The following is a 25,061-nucleotide window of genomic DNA, read 5'->3' as shown; positions in this document are numbered from 1 at the left end:
TTCCTTAGTCTCTCTTTCATTTCATTTTTGAATTGTATAATTACATCTTGTTCCGCCTCATTGCTCAGTATTTCAGAGAGTGCCTCTATTTCTGCCAAGATGTTCTGCCTGTCAATATCCGCATACTTTATGAGGATGGCTAACATTCTGCGTGAGGCATCATTATTATTCATTGCCACTCTCGCAGCATGTCAGGGTTTGGCTCCTTGTAGCTTGGTGCTACCATTATTCGGAGCCCTCTGGTGACTCGTACTTCAAGATACCTTTGCAGTGATTTGGACTCCCACCATTTCGACAGTTCCATTCGCAGGAGCTTTTCCAATCGTTTCAATCACGTTGTTAAATCCGTCGATTTGCTCCCATCTCGAACCATCCCAGAAGCAATATTAGCGTTTACACACGCATCATCGAAAATCTGTAGCGCCACCTCTTCACGCTCTCTGACCTCTGCGGCCCACATTACACCTTAGTTTCAATAGTATTCTTTTGCAGGAAATCCCGCTTAAACCGCAACCACTCTTCACCTTAATATTTAATCATGCTGGAAAAAGAGCTTCACCTTCTCCCACACCGTTATACTCGGAAACAGTCTTACCCGGGCGCTCCGACGTTTATCCGTTAGTCCTCCGACTCCCCGGTTTAACCCTTCGCACTCCGGTGCAGTTTCCTTACTTCGTTTCTCCGGCACACAGCCAATCGGTGCAGGGTGGCGGCACTTATATATACATAAAAATAATCTGTTGGTCCAAATGTTTGAATTGTATAGAGCAATTTTATTGAAGCAAACGTGCTGGTTTCAAGCAATACACCAGAGTACATAGGAATAGCCAACATGTGCTTTGCCCCTTCTTGGCGCTCAGGCCTGGAGCTTTCTCAAGGCAGCAAATCAGTGGGCCCAAAATGTAATTGCGATACGTGCAGGTGATTCTCCACAACCACATTTACCATTACTACACCCATTCTCAATTCACACAGTTTTTTCTTACAGCATGTTCGACATTCAAAACATCATACTCAATACAAAACATCATTACCCTCCGCATCCTTTTCTTGCTGATCAGAACTTGACTGATCTTCTTGAATATATTTTACCTTGTTCTTTTTCATTTTCCCCACACACTCTTGCATAATGTCCCATGACGCCACATTTTTGTCTCTTTGCAGGACTCTTTCTTAGAATACGCCAAATGTTCTAAACTGCCACACCCATAACATTTCTTTGGTTCCCTCTGACAAGAATTCTTTTCCTTTATGTTTTTACCATCACTATTACTTTGTGTGATTTTCACGGAATAGTTACTTTTAACCTTTTTTTGCAATTTTAACTATATTGGTCTGTTTTGAGTCTTGTAATTCACCAACCACAGCCTTCACACACCCTGTTAATTCTGCTTTTTTTTTTTAAATAAAAAAAGCAATTGTATCTTTCAATGATGCTTCTCCATTCACCCATAACATATCCTGTATTTTGGGACTCATGGCATGCATAAATTGGATCTCTTATAAACTCTTCCCGTAATGAACCAAAATGGCAAGTACTGGCCAATTGTTTAAGCACCAACACATATTCATCAACCATTTTGTTCTTGGACTCTTTGCATTGAAAAAATGCATATCTGCCAACTGCTACACACACCACTGGTAAAGAAATATGTATCCAAGTCTTCTAATGCATGTGTAAATACAGCGCCAACACCATCTTGCCCAACTTTCTTTTCAATTATATGTTTTTAAACCTCCCTGCCCAAAGTCGTATAATAAAACTCTTTTTCTTCTCCCGTGTAATAAGTCTTGTTCACCAAATGTGGCAATATAGTTGAGAAAAAAATTCTTTCCAGTCCTGCTATCACATAGAAGGTTCCTCTTTGACAGGCAAAAATGCTTGCGGAGATGAAAAGTTCAACAAATGTAAGGCACACATATTATGAACTGGAAATTTGTACCGATATAATGCGGATTCATTATAAACAAACATTCTTCCTTATGTCTCTTATGCTACTTCTTTTTCCCTCCTTAAGCACTTTTGAATTGCTTTAAGAAATGGTACCACAGATGGAATGAATCAATACAAGTCCATCACCATTACTATAGACTTGCACACGGCACGTTTCTTCTCTCCTGTAGCGTGTTTTCCCTTTCAATATACACTGCATATAGCACATTGCATGACCTGAGAGGTCACATTCCTTCAAATAAGTGTTGAAACACTGGCACTGCTTCGCATAAAAAATGACGGTATGTAGGGTAACTCGATGGGTTACGTTACTTCTTATGCGTGCGGACATCACTGACCCGCTTCATAGCCGCTTGCGTCGAATGAATGACCGTTGGATTAACAGTAACAACGGGCACCATTTTTGTTAAAATTAGTTGATTTGATAAAACTTTTGTAATGTTAACGTCATTCACCCGCTTTCTTACAGTGCGGCCAGCTTCGTTCCACAAATGTTTTACTTAGCGTTACATTTTCAATTAAGCACCATCCACTCCTGGGGCGGTTTGTGCTCCATCCTCATCACCAATTCTGTAGGGACCACTGCAGACTTCAAAAAGTAATCAAGAAGTATTTATTTCAGCCCCAGACATAGTGCATACACCAACGACCGTCTTCCTCCACCGCCTTATCTCTTCTCCCTGCCTGGAATCCCCTCAAGACATACATTTTACCCCACAATTCTAGCAACCATAAAATATATTGCCCAAAAGCATCACCACAGTCCTCTTTTGCCAAATATTTTAAATATCTTATGAGTTAAGGGGTCTCATCAGGACTAGAGATGGCATCTCTTTTTTTACCCCTTCAAGGGTCGAAACGTCGTCGACACATATACAAAGACAGACTGGTTTTCGTAATTTTGATACAATGATTAATTCCCTGTGTCTTCAAGCTTACTGAATGTAAAACTGCTGTCTTTTAATATAAGAAGGTGCCTTCAAGGGATTTATTCAATGAATATAACGAATTCTTGGACATTAATCAAAGGTAGGTTGGTTGTATCCCTACGGTCTTAGTCACTGTTATTTATAAGATTTTAGATCAACTTAATTTCTCAGAATGTTCATCAGATAAATGAGAGCATATCAATACAAATTGATCTTGACTAGGCTAAGGAGGAGAGAAGACAAACAAAATAATCAAAAGAGTAGGTGTGTATTAAAAGTTCAATTTTATAATCATAATTCAAAAAGGGTACTTTACATAGCAGCAATTGTTTATGAAGTGAAAGAAAATAATTGAATAATTCAAGTCTTCACTTAATAATTGGTCAAACACTTTTTCACAAAATCATAGACAGTTAGTTCATTGGAAAACAGTGTGAAGTCGACGTTTCGGTCTTTACAGTTTCCTCGATAAGACCATCCTCAGGACTATACGATTTAAAATATTGACCCCTTGCGTGGCTTACTAATTTCTTTAGCCAATGAGAAGAATCAAAAGCCGTATAGGCGAGTCTTTCGTTAATTTTCAGATAAGGAATCACTCGTTTCTCAAATGAGTAAAGTTGTGTGGATTCTCAAGTTAATCTCAGTTCTGATAAATTCTATCGTCTCAGGTTTCGATAACGTTGTAGACGCTCTCAATTTAATCTGAGGTCTAAAGCGGAACAATGGAGCACGTCAAGTCGTGTACGCAACGAGCGTACAGCCACGCAAGGGGTCAATATTTTAAATCGTATAGTCCTGAGGATGGTCTTATCGAGGAAACTGTAAAGACCGAAACGTCGACTTCACACTGTTTTCCAATGAACTAACTGTCTATGATTTTGTGAAAAAGTGTTTGACCAATTATTAAGTGAAGACTTGAATTATTCAATTATTTTCTTTCACTTCATAAACAATTGCTGCTATGTAAAGTACACTTTTTGAATTAGGATTACAAAATTGAACTTTTAATACACACCTACTCTTTTGATTATTTTGTTTATGTCTTCTCTCCTCCTTAGCCTAGTCAAGATCAATTTGTATTGATATGCTCTCATTTATCTGATGAACATTCTGAGAAATTAAGTTGATCTAAAATCTTATAAATAACAGTGACTAAGACCGTAGGGATACAACCAACCTACCTTTGATTAATGTCCAAGAATTCGTTATATTCATTGAATAAATCCCTTGAAGGCACCTTCTTACCCATTCATTTGTATTTGCCCAAGCCCTCAAGGGTATATTGGGTTGTCCATTACACGTATTGTCTTTTAATATAAAGTAACCAATCAATATAACATGTTTGCTCACGAACTCCATTTTCCCATATTTCTTTTTGGTTTCGGTTTGTCTTTTCACCTGTGGCGCACTTACTCGTCTTTTCGTCGTTGAGGTACACTCACATATTGTCTTTTCCAATTACTTGTGTCTAAATAAAACTCAGTTCGGCTGAACCGAAGTTACTTATAAATACTGGCTGTGCTGAAATGTTTCTTTTTCAAGACTACTGTTGATTGAATACACATGTTGTTAAGAAGATTTATTCTACACAGAAAGATCTGTGAACAAAACGTTTTCTAAAAATGTGTTCCATGTGAGCACTTTTTCCAATCAGCATCCTGCCCTTTGGCATGACTCTACTCCCAATCTCACGGTTGCTTCAGTATTCAGAGAGGCTTTGGGGCAGCACCTTCACTTTTAAGTCAAGAATGAATAATGTGAAATATACACCTTGCAACAAATAAAAGACGTTGCTGGGAAGGGTATCCGGTCAAGTTTACCAGCCTGGAGTGCCCACTGAATGTATATTTGGTATCATGACTTACTTTTGAGCCTGGCATCATGCTAATCTATTGTGTGCACAGAGGAGGTCTGTCCTTGATGATGAAAAGACCAGGACCTGTCTTGTGACCTTGAGTGGCATGCACGCATAGTGGACAGATGACTGCTGACCCTGTCTTGCACATAAAGAGGTGGTAGCAGCACACCATGTATTGTGATTTCAAGTCTGCCTGATCAGCACAGCAGCAATATTAATGGTGGCCCCACCTGCCATACGGATTTGCCAACTTCAAAGCTGCACATGAGCAATGACCCAATAGGTATAGCAAAGGTCATGGCTGCCATGCTCTAGCATACAGGGTTTTGACGAGCTTACCCTGCACACAGGCAATGACCCGTTCAGCGTAGAAGCAATCTCCCCACACCTCGCTACAGGGATCCAATTGCCAGGTTGCCCCACTGGACTTCACTCCCTCCAATACTCTCCTCTTCTCACAGGGCACACTGGTCTTGGAAAGCAGACAGGCACTGGTACACTAGTCTTCAGGGGCAGGTGGTCTTGGGAGTCCCTGGGTGATGCTCCCTCACCCAGCTGGGAGACTGACAGGTCTTGGCCCAAAGCCCTGGTTGCAGGCAGATGTCTTGCAGAGCTTGTTTGCCTCGCACAGCCTGATTAGATTCTTCACAGCTGACAATTTTGGGGGCCTCAAGCTCCCCTTCTATGTATTCAATTTCAAGACACCAAATGTCATTTAGAGTCAGAGTCTTTAAAGTTTATGTTGGGGGTCTGCTTCCTTTTGAAGTGTCCTCTCTTCTGCCCTGACCTTTCTCCAGGAAGCAGTCTGTCACAGCAGAAGCATTTACAAACCTGATACCCCCACAACACAGACCATGTAAGTGACCACAGGTTCACACCTGGATGTTGGTCACAGTGATATGTGTATCAAATGTTTACCCCAGGGCCTCAGCCCTACTCTTTAGGTTTCCCTCATGAGCCCCATCTCCTTCCTGAGATTTGCCCAGGCCCCTTCCTAGTGACCTCTCTCGGAATCAAAGAGCACCCTTTGAAGACTATTAAAGAGCTTGTCTCTCTCTCTCTTCCTACAGTGTGTTCGATCCAGCTCACAGGAATGCAGCAACCCACAAATCTGTCTCGTGGGATTACTCTACCTCCTCATGTTCCTCAAGATAGCCCTGGGTCTCCCAAAATGAAACCCAGAATCTTACATATATTGTACCATTCACCGGCTCATATATACCCAGCACATGCATAAAACATACACACACTGCACAGCTCTACATCCTTCAGTAAATTCACCCTTCAAAGGCACAAATACACCTAGCACATGCATATAACATACGGGCACTGCACCATCCCTGTACTATACCATTCACAATTACACATACATCCAGCACATGAGGAACACAAATGCGTTCCACAGCACTAAACACCAACCCAATGTAGGCCACGGGTGAGTTAAGAACAAAGAAGCGGAATTTTAGGCCCCACTCCAGTAACACAGGTAAAACAAGCATTGGTAAGCCAACAGGTCTCACATATGCAAGAGCTATTGGCTTTGCCAATATGTTTGAGCCATGTTGTACACTAGCATGGCTGCTGTTCAGCATGGCTAAAAGTTAGTGGGGTAAAGGAGAGCGGCGTGGAGTGTCGTAAAGTGGAGTAGGGTGGAGTGTTATAGAGTGAGGTACATAGTTGTGGAGTGACGTAGAGTAGAATGGAGTGGAGTGTCATGGCGTGGCACACAGTGGAGTGGTGTAGAGTGAGTAGAATATCCTAAAGTAGAAGGGCGTAGAGTGGAGCGGCTAGAATAGAGTAGTGTCAGAGTGAAGTACAGTGTTTATAAACAGAGTAAAGTGGTGTAGAGTGGAGAGTGGAGTATAGTTTTGTTGAGCAGAATGCCATGCCACTCTACGACAATCCACTCCGCTCTATGCCATATAGTGCAGTGATGTAAGAGAGTGGGATGGCACAGAGTGCAGCGGCATAGAGTGCAATGCTGCAGAGTAAAATGGCATAGTGGAGTGGCGTAGAGTGGAGTGGAGTGGATTCTAACTGGAGTGGCGTAGAGTGCATTGGCGAAGAGTGTTGTGCTGCATACTAGAGTGGGTAGAGTGCACTTGCATAGAGTGGTGTAAAGTAGAAAGACGTAGAGCACAGTGTCAGAGTGCAGTGGTGCACAGTAGATTACAGTGGAGTGGATTGGCAAAGAATGTAGTTGCGTAGAGTGTAGCGACAGAGTGGTTTGGCAGTAGAGTACATTTGTGTAGAGTGCAACAGAGTGGCGTAGAGTGAAGTGGCAAAGAGTGCAGTGGCAGAGTGAAGTGGCGCAGAGAAGAGTGGCACAGATTACAGTGGCAGAGAGTGCAGTGTTGAGGAGTGTCGGAGTCGGAGAGGGCAGTAGTAGAGAGTAGAGTGGCACAGAGTACATTGGTGTAGAGTGCAGTAGAGTAGAGTGTTGCAGAGTAGAGACGAGTGGCATACAGTGCAGTGGTGCAGAGTAGAGTGGCGTTGAATGCATTTGCTTTGAGTAAAGTGATGTAGTGCGCATTGGCACAGAAGGGAGTGGCACAGAAGGGAGTGGCACACAAGGGAACAGAGTGGCATAGAGTGCAGTGGCGTAGAGTGTTGTAGAGTAGATTAGAATGGCTTAGAGTGGATTGGCGTAGACTGCAGTAGTGTAGAGTGGAGCGATGTAGAGTGTAGTGGCATACAGTGCCACTGGCGTAGAGTGAGGTCGAGTGTTGTGGAGCAGAGTATGGTGAAATAGAGTGTTGTAGAGTGCAGTGGTGCAGATGAGAGTGGAGAGGCGTGGAGAGGCGTGGAGAGGCGTGGAGTGGAGAGGCAGAGAGTGGAGAGGCGTGGAGAGGCGTGGAGTGGAGAGGCAGAGAGTGGAGAGGCGTGGAGAGGCGTGGAGTGGAGAGGCAGAGAGTGGAGAGGCGTGGAGTGGAGAGGCAGAGAGTGGAGAGGCGTGGAGAGGCGTGGAGTGGAGAGGCAGAGAGTGGAGAGGCGTGGAGAGGCGTGGAGTGGAGAGGCAGAGAGTGGAGAGGCGTGGAGAGGCGTGGAGTGGAGAGGCAGAGAGTGGAGAGGCGTGGAGAGGCGTGGAGTGGAGAGGCGTGGAGAGGCGTGGAGTGGAGAGGCGTGGAGTGGAGAGGCAGAGAGTGGAGAGGCGTGGAGTGGAGAGGCAGAGAGTGGAGAGGCGTGGAGAGGCAGAGAGTGGAGAGGCGTGGAGAGGCAGAGAGTGGAGAGGCGTGGAGAGGCGTGGAGAGGCAGAGAGTGGAGAGGCGTGGAGTGGAGAGGCGTGGAGTGGAGAGGCGTGGAGTGGAGAGGCGTGGAGTGGAGAGGCGTGGAGTGGAGAGGCGTGGAGTGGAGAGGCGTGGAGTGGAGAGGCGTGGAGTGGAGAGGCGTGGAGTGGAGAGGCGTGGAGTGGAGAGGCGTGGAGTGGAGAGGCGTGGAGTGGAGAGGCGTGGAGTGGAGAGGCGTGGAGTGGAGAGGCGTGGAGTGGAGAGGCGTGGAGTGGAGAGGCGTGGAGTGGAGAGGCGTGGAGTGGAGAGGCGTGGAGTGGAGAGGCGTGGAGTGGAGAGGCGTGGAGTGGAGAGGCGTGGAGTGGAGAGGCGTGGAGTGGAGAGGCGTGGAGTGGAGAGGCGTGGAGTGGAGAGGCGTGGAGTGGAGAGGCGTGGAGTGGAGAGGCGTGGAGTGGAGAGGCGTGGAGTGGAGAGGCGTGGAGTGGAGAGGCGTGGAGTGGAGAGGCGTGGAGTGGAGAGGCGTGGAGTGGAGAGGCGTGGAGTGGAGAGGCGTGGAGTGGAGAGGCGTGGAGTGGAGAGGCGTGGAGTGGAGAGGCGTGGAGTGGAGAGGCGTGGAGTGGAGAGGCGTGGAGTGGAGAGGCGTGGAGTGGAGAGGCGTGGAGTGGAGAGGCGTGGAGTGGAGAGGCGTGGAGTGGAGAGGCGTGGAGTGGAGAGGCGTGGAGTGGAGAGGCGTGGAGTGGAGAGGCGTGGAGTGGAGAGGCGTGGAGTGGAGAGGCGTGGAGTGGAGAGGCGTGGAGTGGAGAGGCGTGGAGTGGAGAGGCGTGGAGTGGAGAGGCGTGGAGTGGAGAGGCGTGGAGTGGAGAGGCGTGGAGTGGAGAGGCGTGGAGTGGAGAGGCGTGGAGTGGAGAGGCGTGGAGTGGAGAGGCGTGGAGTGGAGAGGCGTGGCGTGGAGAGGCGTGGCGTGGAGAGGCGTGGCGTGGAGAGGCGTGGCGTGGAGAGGCGTGGCGTGGAGAGGCGAGGCGTGGAGAGGCGAGGCGTGGAGAGGCGTGGAGTGGAGAGGCGTGGAGTGGAGAGGCGTGGCGTGGAGAGGAGTGGAGTGGAGAGGCGTGGAGTGGAGAGGCGTGGAGTGGAGAGGCGTGGAGTGGAGAGGCGTGGAGTGGAGAGGCGTGGAGTGGAGAGGCGTGGAGTGGAGAGGCGTGGAGTGGAGAGGCGTGGAGTGGAGAGGCGTGGAGTGGAGAGGCGTGGAGTGGAGAGGCGTGGAGTGGAGAGGCGTGGCGTGGAGAGGCGTGGCGTGGAGAGGCGTGGCGTGGAGAGGCGTGGCGTGGAGAGGCGTGGCGTGGAGAGGCGAGGCGTGGAGAGGCGAGGCGTGGAGAGGCGTGGAGTGGAGAGGCGTGGAGTGGAGAGGCGTGGCGTGGAGAGGAGTGGAGAGGCGTGGAGTGGAGAGGCGTGGAGTGGAGAGGCGTGGAGTGGAGAGGCGTGGAGTGGAGAGGCGTGGAGTGGAGAGGCGTGGAGAGGCGTGGAGTGGAGAGGCGTGGAGTGGAGAGGAGTGGAGAGGCGTGGAGTGGAGAGGCGTGGAGTGGAGAGGCGTGGAGTGGAGAGGCGTGGAGAGGAGTGGAGAGGCGTGGAGTGGAGAGGCGTGGAGTGGAGAGGCGTGGAGTGGAGAGGCGTGGAGTGGAGAGGCGTGGAGTGGAGAGGCGTGGAGTGGAGAGGCGTGGAGAGGAGAGGCGTGGAGAGGAGTGGAGAGGCGAGGCGTGGAGTGGAGAGGCGTGGCGTGGAGTGGAGAGGCGAGGCGTGGAGTGGAGAGGCGTGGAGCGGAGAGGAGTGGAGAGGCGAGGCGAGGCGTGGAGTGGAGTGGAGAGGCGTGGAGTGGAGAGGCGTGGAGTGGAGAGGCGTGGAGTGGAGAGGCGTGGAGTGGAGAGGCGTGGAGAGGAGAGGCGTGGCGTGGAGTGGAGAGGCGAGGCGTGGAGTGGAGAGGCGAGGCGTGGAGTGGAGAGGCGAGGCGTGGAGTGGAGAGGCGAGGCGTGGAGTGGAGAGGCGAGGCGTGGAGTGGAGAGGCGAGGCGTGGAGTGGAGAGGCGTGGAGAGGCGTGGAGTGGAGAGGCGAGGCGTGGAGTGGAGAGGAGAGGCGTGGCGTGGAGTGGAGAGGCGAGGCGAGGCGTGGAGAGGCGTGGCGTGGAGTGGAGAGGCGAGGCGTGGAGTGGAGAGGCGAGGCGTGGAGTGGAGAGGCGAGGCGTGGAGTGGAGAGGCGAGGCGTGGAGTGGAGAGGCGAGGCGTGGAGTGGAGAGGCGAGGCGTGGAGTGGAGAGGCGAGGCGTGGAGTGGAGAGGCGTGGAGAGGCGTGGAGTGGAGAGGCGAGGCGTGGAGTGGAGAGGCGTGGAGAGGCGTGGAGTGGAGAGGCGAGGCGTGGAGTGGAGAGGCGTGGAGAGGCGTGGAGTGGAGAGGCGTGGAGTGGAGAGGCGTGGAGTGGAGAGGCGTGGAGTGGAGAGGCGTGGAGTGGAGAGGCGTGGAGTGGAGAGGCGTGGAGTGGAGAGGCGTGGAGTGGAGAGGCGTGGAGTGGAGAGGCGTGGAGTGGAGAGGCGTGGAGTGGAGAGGCGTGGAGTGGAGAGGCGTGGAGTGGAGAGGCGTGGAGTGGAGAGGCGTGGAGTGGAGAGGCGTGGAGTGGAGAGGCGTGGAGTGGCGGAGTGGCGTGGAGTGGCGGAGTGGCGTGGAGTGGCGTGGAGTGGCGGAGTGGCGTGGAGTGGCGGAGTGGCGTGGAGTGGCGGAGTGGCGTGGAGTGGCGGAGTGGCGTGGCGTGGCGGAGTGGCGTGGCGTGGCGGAGTGGCGTGGCGTGGCGGAGTGGCGTGGCGTGGCGGAGTGGCGTGGAGTGGCGTGGAGTGGCGTGGCGTAGAGTGGCGTGGAGTGGCGTAGAGTGGAGTGGAGTGGCGTGCAGTAGTAGGGTAAAGTAGTGCGTGCAGTAGTAGGGTAAAGTAGTGCATGCATGATGTGGTGGAGTACTGCCATTACAGAGAACACGTAATCAATTGAAATGACCATTACATATGCACAGACATACAGTTTTACTGAAGAAAGAAACCAGCGCACAAATAATAATGGGTGGAAATGTCACAACTAGTGTACTGATCGCATTAAAATATTTGTTTCCACTACACTTCAGAAATACCAAAACATTTGCTTCATTTGTGCTATCCTAATTCTGATATATTCTGAAATACTTGCACAGTTCATTTACAGGCATTTACATTTTGTTGGGCTAAAAAAACCAACAACAAAAAACGTACAGCCTTCCGTTCAACACATCCCTAGTAGTCAGCATGATTGTCACATAAATCCTCTCACTTTAAAAATCAGAGAAAGAAAAAGTAAACACTAAGCTCCCTGGAAGACAGAGCATGACCTATAGCTTGGTCTTTGATTGCACAGCAAATGTGACTAGATAACGACAAGATTTAAAGGACGGTTTACAGAAATCCAGTACTGGTGGAAGAATACAGTAAATAAGGTTTGGGGAAAGGGAAAAATCCAAGCTGGCAGCCTAAAACAAATAAAAGCAGCAAACAGAAAGCAAGCAAATGTGAGTTACAAACCACAAAACTAATAGTAGGTAATGGGTGGAATGCATTCCCAGGAAACATTTTCGAATTTCCCCACGGTGTCGTAAGCAACCGGAATACTGCGTTTTCTGGTAGGCTTCCACCTAAAAAGGCTTGTTCACTCTTACTGATCACTACACGGTAGGCTGCCACTACCGCGCTCATGCTGCTTAATTCTTGGCAAAGGCAGCAGCTTTTCACCTCTAGGAGGATATCGCTTTGGGTACCAGTCACGGTTCAAAAATACTGCAATCCATGAGACAGGCCAATTTCCTGGTGCACATGCATGGTGGTGCACACGCATGGTCTGTATTCATCCAATAGCACACCCAAAAAAGGGAGAGTAGCGGTAGGAGATAATGGGGACCTACCCACCACAATTCTATGCAAATATTCAAAAAAAGGTACCCTCTAAAAGAAGGAGAAGTAAGGGAAGGAAAATAAATCACCTTGCAGAGAAAAACTGCTCAAAAGAAATTATTTTCTTTTTCATAAAACCCTCACCCACCCGGGTTTCCCCTTGGTGGCATGCTTCATCATTGGGTTCATCCCTGCCCTCTATGGACAGGGGCATGCTACGACCTGCGAATAAGCAAGCGGTACAAAAGGGGGTGGTGATGGACGGAGCATTAGAACCAATCAAACACTCACACCCAGTCAACAGATCTGGGTTTGATCCATCACCGTTCTTTAGCCCACTCTGCCACCCCAGTTCAGACATTGCCATATGCAAATCAGTCTGACCCTGTGCCTCATGGGTGTGGTAAATAATTTAATTACCGGGACTTAATTTGATGCGGAAAAATCTATAACAATAGCTCAGTAAAATAAGAGGCAGAATCCGTGGTATTAGAGGTTCGGAACGGGCTTTATTCCATAATCAATTTAAATTGATGAGCTCCAGATTCCATCACCACGAAGGTTCAGGAAGTGAAGACACAACTTTATTGACAGACAATCATTTTTATACAATAGGCATTACAGTGAAACAAATGCAGGAGGCGTAACAGTTGATAGTAAAGATAAGAACATACATGCGTCACTAAAGTAGGGGTAACTGGGCGTAACTAAAGAACGTCATCAGGTATGATGTCATAATAGGGTGGTTCCATGAAAGAATTTCGCAATGTCAGCAGAAATACTTGGCAGAAATGCGCGCGCAGCAGCATGACGTGTGATTGACGTGCAACTAGGGGGTGAAGGGGACTTGACATTTAGCTCTACATGTGGCGACAGAAGTCTGGAGGGTCAAGTCAACCTAATCCCAAATCATATCTAACATCCTATGTTTAAAGAACTATGTTATCCAAAAGAGAGGTCTCTTTAGAGTAGAATCTTATTCTATACTGACTATACTGACTGTTAATGCGTGTACAAGCGTCTAAGTGTCTACACTAGATGCGAGGGCAGGAATCTTCCATAGTAACAGGGCTATGAATTACTGGCATAAAGGCAGAGAAGCCGGGCCTTTTGCTCGGTAGCTGAAAGAATGTTTACTTAAACTACTAGACAGGAATGTATTGGATAGGGAGCGGAGCAGATAATCACAAGGTGAAATACAGTTTTTGGCAGGCAACAGGCTGATGTCAGGCACCGTTAGCTGCGCAGAGAATGAGGAAAAAATTCATGGATACAGATGCGAGCTCAGACTGGAGCTTTCAGAGGCAGAAGGCAGGAAAAGCTCGATGGCAGAATCAGGGCCTACTTGCCTGGACTGTAAAATGGCATAAGTGAACCATATAAAGGCGGTGGCCTTTCATACTTAGGAATAGAATATCCAGCCCATTCATGGCGGATCTGAAAGAGGACATGTTGGCGGTGGACACACATGTGTTTGCGTCTTCATAACTGGAACTGGAGGGAACATACATGTACTTGTGATTTATACATGGAACCGTTGGGGTCCAAGATAGGGGACATAACTGACCAGAAAAATCCATATTTCCACATTCCCTCCTTGTCCCCTACTTGCCCGTCAAGAGATATCAATCTTCATTAATCCATCGATCTGTTCATATAGCATCATTTGTTCTTCTTTCTTCTTCCGTGATGAATGAAATCTTGGTGGTGGAATACACGATGTGGCACACAGACCACAGATCGCTGGTCCACATTGTAGACATAGACAGCAACTGAATAATATGAGGAAGCCAATACCTAGGAAGGATAGGACCTTCCATCCAAAGGTAGATAATACACTCCAAAACCAACCGGACCAAGTCCAGGTGCCTGGATTCTGGTGTATCTGGCTTACAATCTTATGAAGGCGAGTTATGGCTTTATATACAGATGGCGAATTTTCTGGTATGAAAATGCAACAGCTTGATCCGATGACCCTACAAGCTCCGCCCCTATCGGCCAGGATGACGTCAAGGACAAGACGATTTTGAAGCACAACAATCCGCATAGCAGACTGCTCTTCTGTTAAATTGCCTAAGGCGGAAATAGTTTCGTTCACTACTGCTTCAAGGGTTCTTGTTAATCTACGTATCAGCTTACTATTGGTAACTGTACCTATATAGGGAAAAAAACCTTTATTGAAATCTGTGTATTTTTCCCATGCTGTCTCAGTGTAATCGACTATTGGGAGATCTCTCCTTTCTCTATTGTGTACTAAATGAGTATTTCTATGATAATCAGGAGGAGCTAGGAAAACAGGTGGTAAAAGGAATCCGATGTAGCAGGTACCATCCCAATCTAGTGGCAAACGTATGTATGCCGTCTGACCACATATGAAGTAGGAATGGCGAGAAGCTCTAAATGTAGACTTGCCTTGATCACTGAATTCTATTACAGTGGTGCATCTACTATGGCCCATATGTATGGAACCATTCTTTCTTACACATAATTCACCTTTTACTGGAAATACTGACATGGCGGGCAAAATTGGAGTAGCTTCGGATTCGACATTCAAGATCAAGAGATTAAGCGTAAAATTACCTAATCCATATACTTCATTTTCTAGATCAGTTCCTGTTCTTTTGGGAAGTCCCTCCTTGTTGGGGTGGCAGACTTTAAGTAAAACTAAGTTCAGATTTCCCCATACCCGGTTGTCTTGATAAACTGCGGAGTTCGAATCTTGGGAATTAATTAAACTAAACCATGCTCCACAGGAGCCGTTGTGTGTGAACGGGTATGGAAAGAGAGGTAGAATTCCTTTATAGTTCTGATAGGGAGGGAGTCGGCCACATATCCAACAATTTGTAGCATTGCTAACCTGATGGGAATGATGTAACATACTAATAAAAGTGTTATTGCGCAGCGCAAATCTATATGACAATTCATGCGGAGGTAATTCGCTAAAAGAATGTTCAGCAGTAACATTATAAACATGTCTAGAAATAGGATAATATATGTGCAACAATATACTTGCAGTAATTATTAAAAGACTTAGGAAAAACAGAATTAATAACGTCACTGTGCAATGACTACGCAGTGATTTACAGTACGCATGTCGTTTCAGCTTTATCCTTTTGTTTCTTTCTCTGTACAGGTCTAAGGGATACATGTCAGAGACAAATTCGACCGCTTCACCTTGGAGAGGACTTAAACAATCAAATTGCCTGACTGGTTAGACCTGAGTTTTAGTTTATATAGTTCACGACTATTCAATTCAACCAAAGGAAGTTTAGAGTCACTCGGGGAAGACACGCAAGGTGTGTCGTTTACATCTGATGGTAGTCCATGAAATTTCTTGATATGACTTGAATGTATCCAGCCTTTTCGACCCTCGATCTTCACGGCTGTCCTCGTTGTTAACAATACGAGCTGAGGCGACTTCCACCTAGGATCCAGCTGAGACTTCCGATCAAAGTTCCTCACTAATACCAGATCCCCTGGAATTACGTCATGGGGTTTCACCTCGGTGTTGTCGGGAAAGGCTGCAGCTACCTGTGAACGACAAGATTGTAGTGCAGACATCAAGGAAGCCAAGTAATCTGTCAGCATATTACAGTCAATATCAGTTATTTTTCGTGGTATAGGCGTCCCCCACATATTTGGTGGTCTACCAAAGACCACTTCATAAGGGGATAGCCCTGTTCGAGAGTGCGCTACCATTCTCATGTAAAAGAGTGCAACGGGTAAGGCTACTACCCAGTCGACACCTTTCTCTCTACATATTTTGGACAATCTAATTTTCAGAGTTTGATTATGTCGTTCCACGAGACCTGCTGCCTCGGGGTGTCGGACACAGTGGAATCTCCACTGATAGCCTAACAAGAGTGAAACGTGTTTCATTAGTTCGGAGGAGAACGGCTGGCCGTTATCTGAGTAGACAGCACGTGGTAAACCGTACCGTGGGAAGAATTCTCGAACTAACTGTTTGGCAGTAGTCGGGGCAGTGTAATCTGAAACCGGGTATGCCTCTGTCCAACGGGAAAGAGCACAGACAACTACGAGAACATATTTGAATCCTCGACATCGTTCCATCTGGATATAATCCATCTGGAGGACTTCAAAAGAGTGATCAGGAGGCTGAAATCCACCCTGTTCTACGGGAATGCTTTTACCTGGGTTAAACTGACAACAGATCATACAGGTACGGACTTTTTGTTTAGCTGCTGCTCGTAAATGTTTGTTGAACCAAATGTGTTGAATGCTGTCTAGCATAGCTTTTTCTCCTAGATGTGCTGGACTATGTACAGTGTTAATAATAACTTGGACCATTGAATCAGGAAGGAACCACACAGATTTTTCCTTCGTCATCCATCCTTGATCCGTTTGGGTCCCTCCTAATTCAGTCCATTTCTTTATTTCTTCTGGTGTAGCATGTGTCTGTATGTCAATTACGTCAAGAGCGGGATCCTTAACCGTCATGCAATGTGTTGGTGTCGGAACTATTGTCTTTGTCATGTCGGATGTTTGAGTTTGAGCAGTCTGTTTAGCTGTTCTGTCAGCTAAATCATTGCCTTGGGAAATGATATCAGTAACTTTCGTATGAGCTTTACATTTCATAATTGATATTGCAATGGGTAGATGTATTGCATCTAGTAAGGCATGAATAAGGGGTCCGTGCTGGATGTGGGTACCGTGAGAAGTTAAATAACCTCTCTCTCGCCACAGCACGCCGAAGTCATGTACAACTCCGAATGCATAACGTGAATCAGTATATATGTTGACTTTCTTATTCGTAGCTTGAATACAGGCTTGTGTCAGAGCGATGAGCTCTGCTGCTTGAGCGGACAAAGTATTAATACGATTTGTTTCAATGACTTCAGTGTCTGTTGTGACTGCATACGCGGCCACTAACTCTCCTGTACTTGTTCTCATACATGAACCATCTACATACAACGTCAGGTCTGGATCTGACAATGGGACGTCTGTCAAGTCTTGTCTAGGTTTCGTCGTGATAGTGATAACTTCAATACAATCATGTGCAAGTGGGTCTGTTCCGTTTACTGGTAACAGTGTGGCAGGATTCAATGTACTACAACGTCTGATTTCTATATGTGGCTGAAACAATGTTAATTCGTAACCGGTGAGTCGTGCTATAGTCAAGTGTTGTGTCTGTGTGCGGTTCAAGAGAACCTCTACTGCATGTGGTACTTGTACTGTCAATGGATGTCCTAACACTATGGCATCGCTTTGTCTGATTGCTAAAGCTGTTGCTGCCACTGATTTCAGGCACGCAGGCAGAGCCTGAGCTACGGGATCTAATGTACTAGAAAAATAAGCACATGGTTTGTGTGATCCTGCTTGTTCCTGTGAGAGTACTGACAAGGCAGTACCTTCGCGTTCTGTAACAAAGAGTGTAAACTGTTTATTGTAACATGGTGTTGCTAGGACAGGTGCTTGACATAAAGCTTTCTTTAAACTTTCAAAAGCGTGTGTATGTTCCTGAGTCCAAGGGAGGACAGTCGATGTGGCTGCCTCCCGTGTTGTCAATTGAATGAGTGGTTTTGCTAGAAATGCATACTGAGGGATCCACTGCCTACATTATGAAGTGAGGCCTATGAAAGCCCGCACCTCCTTTTGTGTCTTGGGTATCGGCATATTTGCAATTAGCTGGATGCGATCTGGTGTAAGCTGCCTTCCCTCCTTGGACAGCGAGTGACCAAGGTAAACAACTCGCTGGACACAGAATTGCAGCTTAGAAGGGGACACCTTGTGCCCCTTTTCGGCCAAAAAATGTAAAACCGTCAGTGAGGCTTTTTCACATTCAGGTTCGCTTCTAGCGGTGATCAGCAGATCATCGACATATTGAAGCAGGGCAGTGTTGACTGGCATGTGTATACTGTCAAGTTCTCGTTTCAGTGCTTGGCTATAGATGCTGGGGCTTTCCGTAAATCCTTGAGGTGCGCGTGTGAATTTAAAGCTACGTCCATTTAAACTAAATCCGAACAAGTATTGGCTTTCCGGATCTATTGGGACGCTGAAAAAGGCATTCTTGAGATCAATTACAGTAAAGAATGTTGCTTCGGAATCAATAGCTGTCAGTAATGAAGAAATGTCTGGAACTACGGGGTATTGTGGTACAATACATTTATTTAATTCGCGCAGATCGATAACCAATCGATATACTGGCGGAGCCTTTGGATCAGTTCGTTTAAGAATCGGAATTATCGGTGAATTACATACATTGGAGTCTGTTTCCACAACCACTCCTTGGCCAATAAGCTCGTCAATGATTTGTAGTAAAGCCACTACAGCATCTGGGGGTAACCTGTATTGTCGCATTCGTGGTAGTACCACTCCTGCCTTTAGTGTGACTCGATATGGTGTAATGTTCATGCAACCAACATCTGTAGGGCCTTGTGCCCATAAATGTGTGGGTAAAGTCTGCAGTCGGGAATCCATGTCTCGGGACACATAGTGCCCTTTAAAATCTCGTAAAAACAATCTTACTCCTTCCGGAGAACAACATATTATAGCTCCTAGAGCTTTCAAAGTTTTTATACCTAACAAGTTTTCTGGGCATGATTTAGTAAGCAATAAATCTGTAGTTCGTGTCAAAGGACCAATCGTAAGGGGAAGAGGCTCTGATACTTCGTTAACGATAGGTTTTCCTGAAAACCCAAGGGAAATATTCTGTGAGCCTGAGAGGGGTGCCCCTGGAACTTCACTTCGTTTTATTGTTGTTCGGCTTGCCCCTGTATCAAGTAAAAATTTTCTATCTTGGCCTAATAGTTCACTATGTACATAAGGTCCTTCTTGATCTACAGGGACCTCAATAAGGGGTAAGCCAAGTTCCCTCTCTAGGCTGTTTCATGAGTATCGTTGGTAATCGGGATAGTCATACTGTGCGGTCTGGTACATCTGTCGTGTCGTTGTTTGTGTGGCAGCAATAGGCTGCTGTGGTGGAGCTGGCATGGACTGTTGCGGAGCTGGCATGGACTGTGCATGCTGCGGAGCTCCTTGTTCATTCTGATCCTGTCTAAGTGGCCGCGGTCTTTCTTTAGTATTACCTATGGCGATATTATGTTTTAAAACTGGACAATCGTGTACATAATGACCTGGCTGTTTACAATAGTTGCATGTCCCTTTTACAGGACCTGTTGAAACACTGGACTGTGTCATACCCTTTTTATGACCGTCAGCTGGAACTGTCTGGGAAACTAGCATTTTCATCTTCGTGTCTTTCATGCGTCTATGTTCATGTTCTTGTTCTTCTCGAATTCTATTGTGATGGTACTGTAGCATTTGTAACATTTGTGACGGAGTGTTACCTTGCCAGGTACTCTCGAACTTCAATACTCTATTCTTAACTTGGGGCAAGGCATTTTCAACCAATTTTGTCACGAACAGATGTGGATACGACTCACTACTTGCTTTTATTCCACTATTTATACCAAAACATTTCTCAAATCGGGAATAGAAATCACTAGTGTCTTCATCTGATTTTTGTTTACAGGCTGAGATTGCACCCCAGTCTTCCTTTTTCGTAGTTAATAGACGTGGCAGTACCTGTACTAGTAGACCTGGTAGTGCTTTGGTCTTGTCCCCGAGCCCTGAACCTGGACCTCGAGCTTTTTCTTCGTTTTCCAATGCTGTCCAATCTATCTTCTGGTCTCCCACCTCCCAATCCTTTTCCTTGAGTTTTTCGTAAATGCCCGCAGGCATTAACACCTTCAATATTGTCATAATGTCGGGGTAGGTATATTCTCCCATGAGTAACATATCTTTAATTTCACGATGGAAACCCGCTGGGTCTTTATCATGACTGGGTACCACTTTCTTCATTTCTAATAATTCTATTTTAGATATGGGTGTGTATACAAACACACGTTTAAACTCATTGTCATCACCCTTTATCGGGTGCACTTCGCGTAAGGGATTCTGTCTATCCATGTAATACATCGTTCTTTCCTTGATGGGTAGTGAGACATGTTCAGGACATACAAAAAGAATGTACTGCTTTCTGGATTCTAGTATTTCTCTAATTAACTCAGTACCTGAACCTCTCCATTTATTCGTGAGTAATTTAGTCAATATATCAGGTAATGGACCAGGATCGGAGTGTTGGCCTTTATATAATATAAGGAGTTGTTGAATCATATAGATACCAGCTAAACGCTGTTCATCTGGGGCGAGGTTTAAAAACGTGTGTGCTAGTGTATCATCACCATATTTTCCAGGACTATCAACCCAGTGAACGGCTGACCTGGCTAATTCTTGTTCGTCCATAGAATCGAGTATATGATAACCCCTTCGTTCTCGGAGTAATTTGTCAGCGGCTTGGAATGAATGTTCGGGGGACCTTATATTTATTATGGGAGTTTGGAATTTTCTGTTATTATCTGGACGTATCGGACATATCGGATCAGTAAAACATCTAGTATTATTGCAAGGTCTTCCTCTACCTACATAGGCCATAGTTTCTAACTGTCCTGTGGGCAGTTCTAATTCTTCCTCGTCCTCGGTTTGTTCAGGTTCGTCTACTGCTAATCTTTCCTCGTGTATTCGTTCTATTTCTTTGCGGATCTTTCGGCTCATAGCTACTATACATGATCGCTTATCATGTCTCCCCTCTGATATATTCTGACTCCATGTAGTAAGAATTTGCATCTCTTTCGGATTTACCCCTGGTTGATCTTGATTTCTGATCACACAGTTTATGAGGAAACGTAACAGTTCCCCCTGTATTTCCACCTTTTGGTACTCCATGGCTCTGTTAATACTCTCAGGGTCTCGCCCTGACTGAACAAAATGATATATATTTTCTAAATGTGCAGTCATTCCTGGTAGCTTCCCTAAGTATATTGCAGCTCGTCGGATACGTAATGATGCCAGCACCATTTCGTCCCCTTTTCCGGGCACAGGGTCATATCTACAGTCTATTAGAAGTTCCTTGAGCGTGCTGGGAGTTACTAGTTTGGGCGTACGTTGGTGGGCTAATTCTTGAAAGGAAAGTTTATTTGTTCTGGGTGGCGTAGAAAAAATGCTTGATGTACCTCCGGTAGCACCACCTGGGGTGCTGGATGTGAAAGGATTCGTTGAACGGGATATAGCAACCATAGGTGTGGATGCAGATGTAGAAACAGATGTGCTTGCCGGAACTTGTGTCTGAGTTTGCTGTTGCAGAGGTACAGACAGAGGAGGGTCTTGGCGTTGACCCCCCTCGGCAGGCAGTCTATGTGGCGCAGCATTAGCATACTCAGGAGCTGCGTCGTCTAAATAAGAGGAAAGAAAAACATCTTCTGCGGTTCTGGGGTGTCCTTTGGGATGTACCTTTATCGGAAACAATGGGGGTGGCAAGTCTCTTGGTATTTCCGGAGGAGCCTTAGGTAGTCCTTCGGCCAGAAGAGGATACATACCATTCACAAGGGCATTTCTTTGTCTGTCTACTTGTTCTGATTTTACTCGAGTACCTTCTTCAATTAATACACTTTCTCGAACTTTATTTGAATTCTCCTTACTCCTCTCTTCCTGTCTACGTGCTTTTTCTGTACGTCTATACGATTCTTTACGCCATAATTCAATGGCGTCTTTCTGTGATTGTCTAGCTTTCCTTTTCCATAATTCTTCCTCTACTTTCACGATGCAATCTGCATCCCAGGTCCCAGCTGCGGGCCACCTCTGACTTTCTGGTAATTCCTTAGTGTAGTCTACCCATAGATCAAGAAATAATATGGCGTCTAGGCCATGTTTATGATACATGAAGTACCCTGGAGTGTCCCTAGGAGGAATGGGAACAGCTTCTTCGAGTACCCCTTTTCTGGTTGTGATCTGTCTTAATTTCGAAAAGAGCGGCATATTGAGAACTGATCTGATACCTAATTTTGAACACGTTTAATACCATAAAACACAATAATAAACAGTCATTCACACCACAATATACAGAACGTAATTAAAACATTTAACATTTAACATTTAATGAACAACAATGATGGCCGTTCACTAAGCATAATACTCGATACTAACGAGATAATTCTGACTTCATATACTAGGCATACTTGATATACTGCTAAACAGTACAGATACACTGCTGAAACAGTGCAGACCGGATTTGTGTACCCAAACCCGTCTTGACCGGCACAACCTATGTGCACGTCAGAACGCCTCCCCGATAATGGTACTCACCGGGTAGCTCGGAACGGAAGGCCTCGGAACTTGAACTGAACTTGAACTCGGACCGGACTCGACTCGGAACTTCGGAAACTTCGGAATCTGGTGGGCCTCTGTATACCTCGGATCTTGCTCTCTCAGCTAGGCTCTGGTCGGGATACTTCGCACTTCTCACCGCCTCGTCTGGGTGTTGATCGCAGCCTCAGTTACCCCCGCTCGGCAGGAGGGAGATACAGGAAATCCTGTGGGTACGCGTTATTGTCCGTCCAGCTGTGACAGGAGACCGGGCCTGCAACGCACCGCCGGCGCGTGAGATGAGAAAGTGTCCCTATTCGGGCGCCATTTATGTGGTAAATAATTTAATTACCGGGACTTAATTTGATGCGGAAAAATCTATAACAATAGCTCAGTAAAATAAGAGGCAGAATCCGTGGTATTAGAGGTTCGGAACGGGCTTTATTCCATAATCAATTTAAATTGATGAGCTCCAGATTCCATCACCACGAAGGTTCAGGAAGTGAAGACACAACTTTATTGACAGACAATCATTTTTATACAATAGGCATTACAGTGAAACAAATGCAGGAGGCGTAACAGTTGATAGTAAAGATAAGAACATACATGCGTCACTAAAGTAGGGGTAACTGGGCGTAACTAAAGAACGTCATCAGGTATGATGTCATAATAGGGTGGTTCCATGAAAGAATTTCGCAATGTCAGCAGAAATACTTGGCAGAAATGCGCGCGCAGCAGCATGACGTGTGATTGACGTGCAACTAGGGGGTGAAGGGGACTTGACATTTAGCTCTACATGTGGCGACAGAAGTCTGGACGGTCAAGTCAACCTAATCCCAAATCATATCTAACATCCTATGTTTAAAGAACTATGTTATCCAAAAGAGAGGTCTCTTTAGAGTAGAATCTTATTCTATACTGACTATACTGACTGTTAATGCGTGTACAAGCGTCTAAGTGTCTACACTAGATGCGAGGGCAGGAATCTTCCATAGTAACAGGGCTATGAATTACTGGCATAAAGGCAGAGAAGCCGGGCCTTTTGCTCGGTAGCTGAAAGAATGTTTACTTAAACTACTAGACAGGAATGTATTGGATAGGGAGCGGAGCAGATAATCACAAGGTGAAATACAGTTTTTGGCAGGCAACAGGCTGATGTCAGGCACCGTTAGCTGCGCAGAGAATGAGGAAAAAATTCATGGATACAGATGCGAGCTCAGACTGGAGCTTTCAGAGGCAGAAGGCAGGAAAAGCTCGATGGCAGAATCAGGGCCTACTTGCCTGGACTGTAAAATGGCATAAGTGAACCATATAAAGGCGGTGGCCTTTCATACTTAGGAATAGAATATCCAGCCCATTCATGGCGGATCTGAAAGAGGACATGTTGGCGGTGGACACACATGTGTTTGCGTCTTCATAACTGGAACTGGAGGGAACATACATGTACTTGTGATTTATACATGGAACCGTTGGGGTCCAAGATAGGGGACATAACTGACCAGAAAAATCCATATTTCCACATGGGAACAGTCCAGCCCAAACTGCCAAGCCATGCCTTCCATGGACCCGAAACAAGCTTCCTAGGTCCGGTTTCTGGCATTTCAGCCGTCTTCAGCCAGGCTTGCTTGAATCCAGTGGCAAAGTGAGCAAGGGACTCACGTCTGAGCATACCCTGCCAACTTATGGCGAACAAAGCGGTACAAAAGGGGGTGGTGATGGATGGAGCGAATAAGCAATAGCACTAGTTTTGAAAAAAATGGGGAGGGGGGGGGGGGGGGGTCCTTATACACCCAACCGTTAGTGATGAGTCAGAAGGGAGTGGGTTTTATTACAAAACTGAAAAGGAAGCAAAAATTGTTAAAAATACCAAAATAGTGAGTCCAAAAAACGAATTTATTTCTACCCCTAAAATGGTATGCTAAAATCTGGGGACATGTGGAAAACTTCTAGGCGTAATTATCTAAGATTTCTCTTGGTGATCAACTAGTTTCATGCCTAGCCCAAAGACATTTCATCAGGACCTAGAAAGGAGAAATGATGTTCCCACTCCTGGTACAGTAATAAACATAATTAATAATAAAAATCCAAATTAAACATATAGCACCTAATTGGACTGTGTTAAATCAAAAATACCTAAAATGCAACCATCATTGAGTCTATCGTGGAGTTTAAAGGAGGGATGCCTGTAGTCAAACCTTTGTCCTATCTGTAGACCTGACGTACCCCTCCATGGCTCTGATGTTCACCAGCGGTTAGGTGTACAAGGACACCCCCAAGTTTTTCAAAACTAGTGCTCCTGCGTATTCACAGGTCGTAGCATGATGAAGCATGCCACCAAGGGGAAACCCGGGTGGGTGAAGGTTTTATGAAAAAGAAAAGAATTTATTTTGTGTTGTTTTTCTCTGCAAGGCGATTTATTTTCTGAATTCATCCAAGACAACAAAAATCAGAATCCGGGATCCAAACATCATTACAGTAGGGGCACTCTTGGCAGGGGTGCACATTCATCACTATGTGAGGGACTTTTCTGTCCCACCAAGGATATATTATTAAGATATGCTATAAAAGAGCCTTGTTAAAGTATAACTACCTAGATTGAAGACCATTAGCAATTACGCCGTCAGTCTGATCTCTAGGGGAGGAAAATTCAAATACATTTCTCCCCTATTACGAGCTCTTCCATGGCTCTCAGGATCAACTCAGAAATTGTTCTAGACCATCAGTGTGCCCATTTCTGCGGGAAAAGCTGAAGTCACATAATTCAATAAAAGTACTGCATCATACTGATAGTGCTATGCTGTTAGGAACGATTAATAGGGGAGCCTTTTCTATATTGGCCCTGCTTTCTGGAACAATCTCCCTTTTGACCTACACCTAAACGCAGAAATGCGCAGCCTCAGAAGAATAACTGAAAATCGTGGATTTCCAGGTCTTTCACAATTGATGGTATAAAGTCCTTCCTAGTGCCTAGAAACTAAGTG

The 25,061-nt window shown here is 46.2% G+C and overlaps 1 protein-coding gene across 2 annotated transcripts in view; it reads right to left on the bottom strand.

The window, feature by feature from the left end:
- The window catches only part of CEP95 (centrosomal protein 95), a 717,939-nt gene that overhangs the window by 650,382 nt on the left and 42,496 nt on the right, over positions 1 to 25,061 (bottom strand). The window lies entirely within an intron of this gene.

This window comes from Triturus cristatus, chromosome 7 (assembly GCF_964204655.1).
Source record: "Triturus cristatus chromosome 7, aTriCri1.1, whole genome shotgun sequence".
Lineage (NCBI taxonomy): Eukaryota > Metazoa > Chordata > Amphibia > Caudata > Salamandridae > Triturus > Triturus cristatus.
Note: the sequence above shows the minus strand (reverse complement) of the source record. Positions and strands in the feature narration are given on the sequence as shown.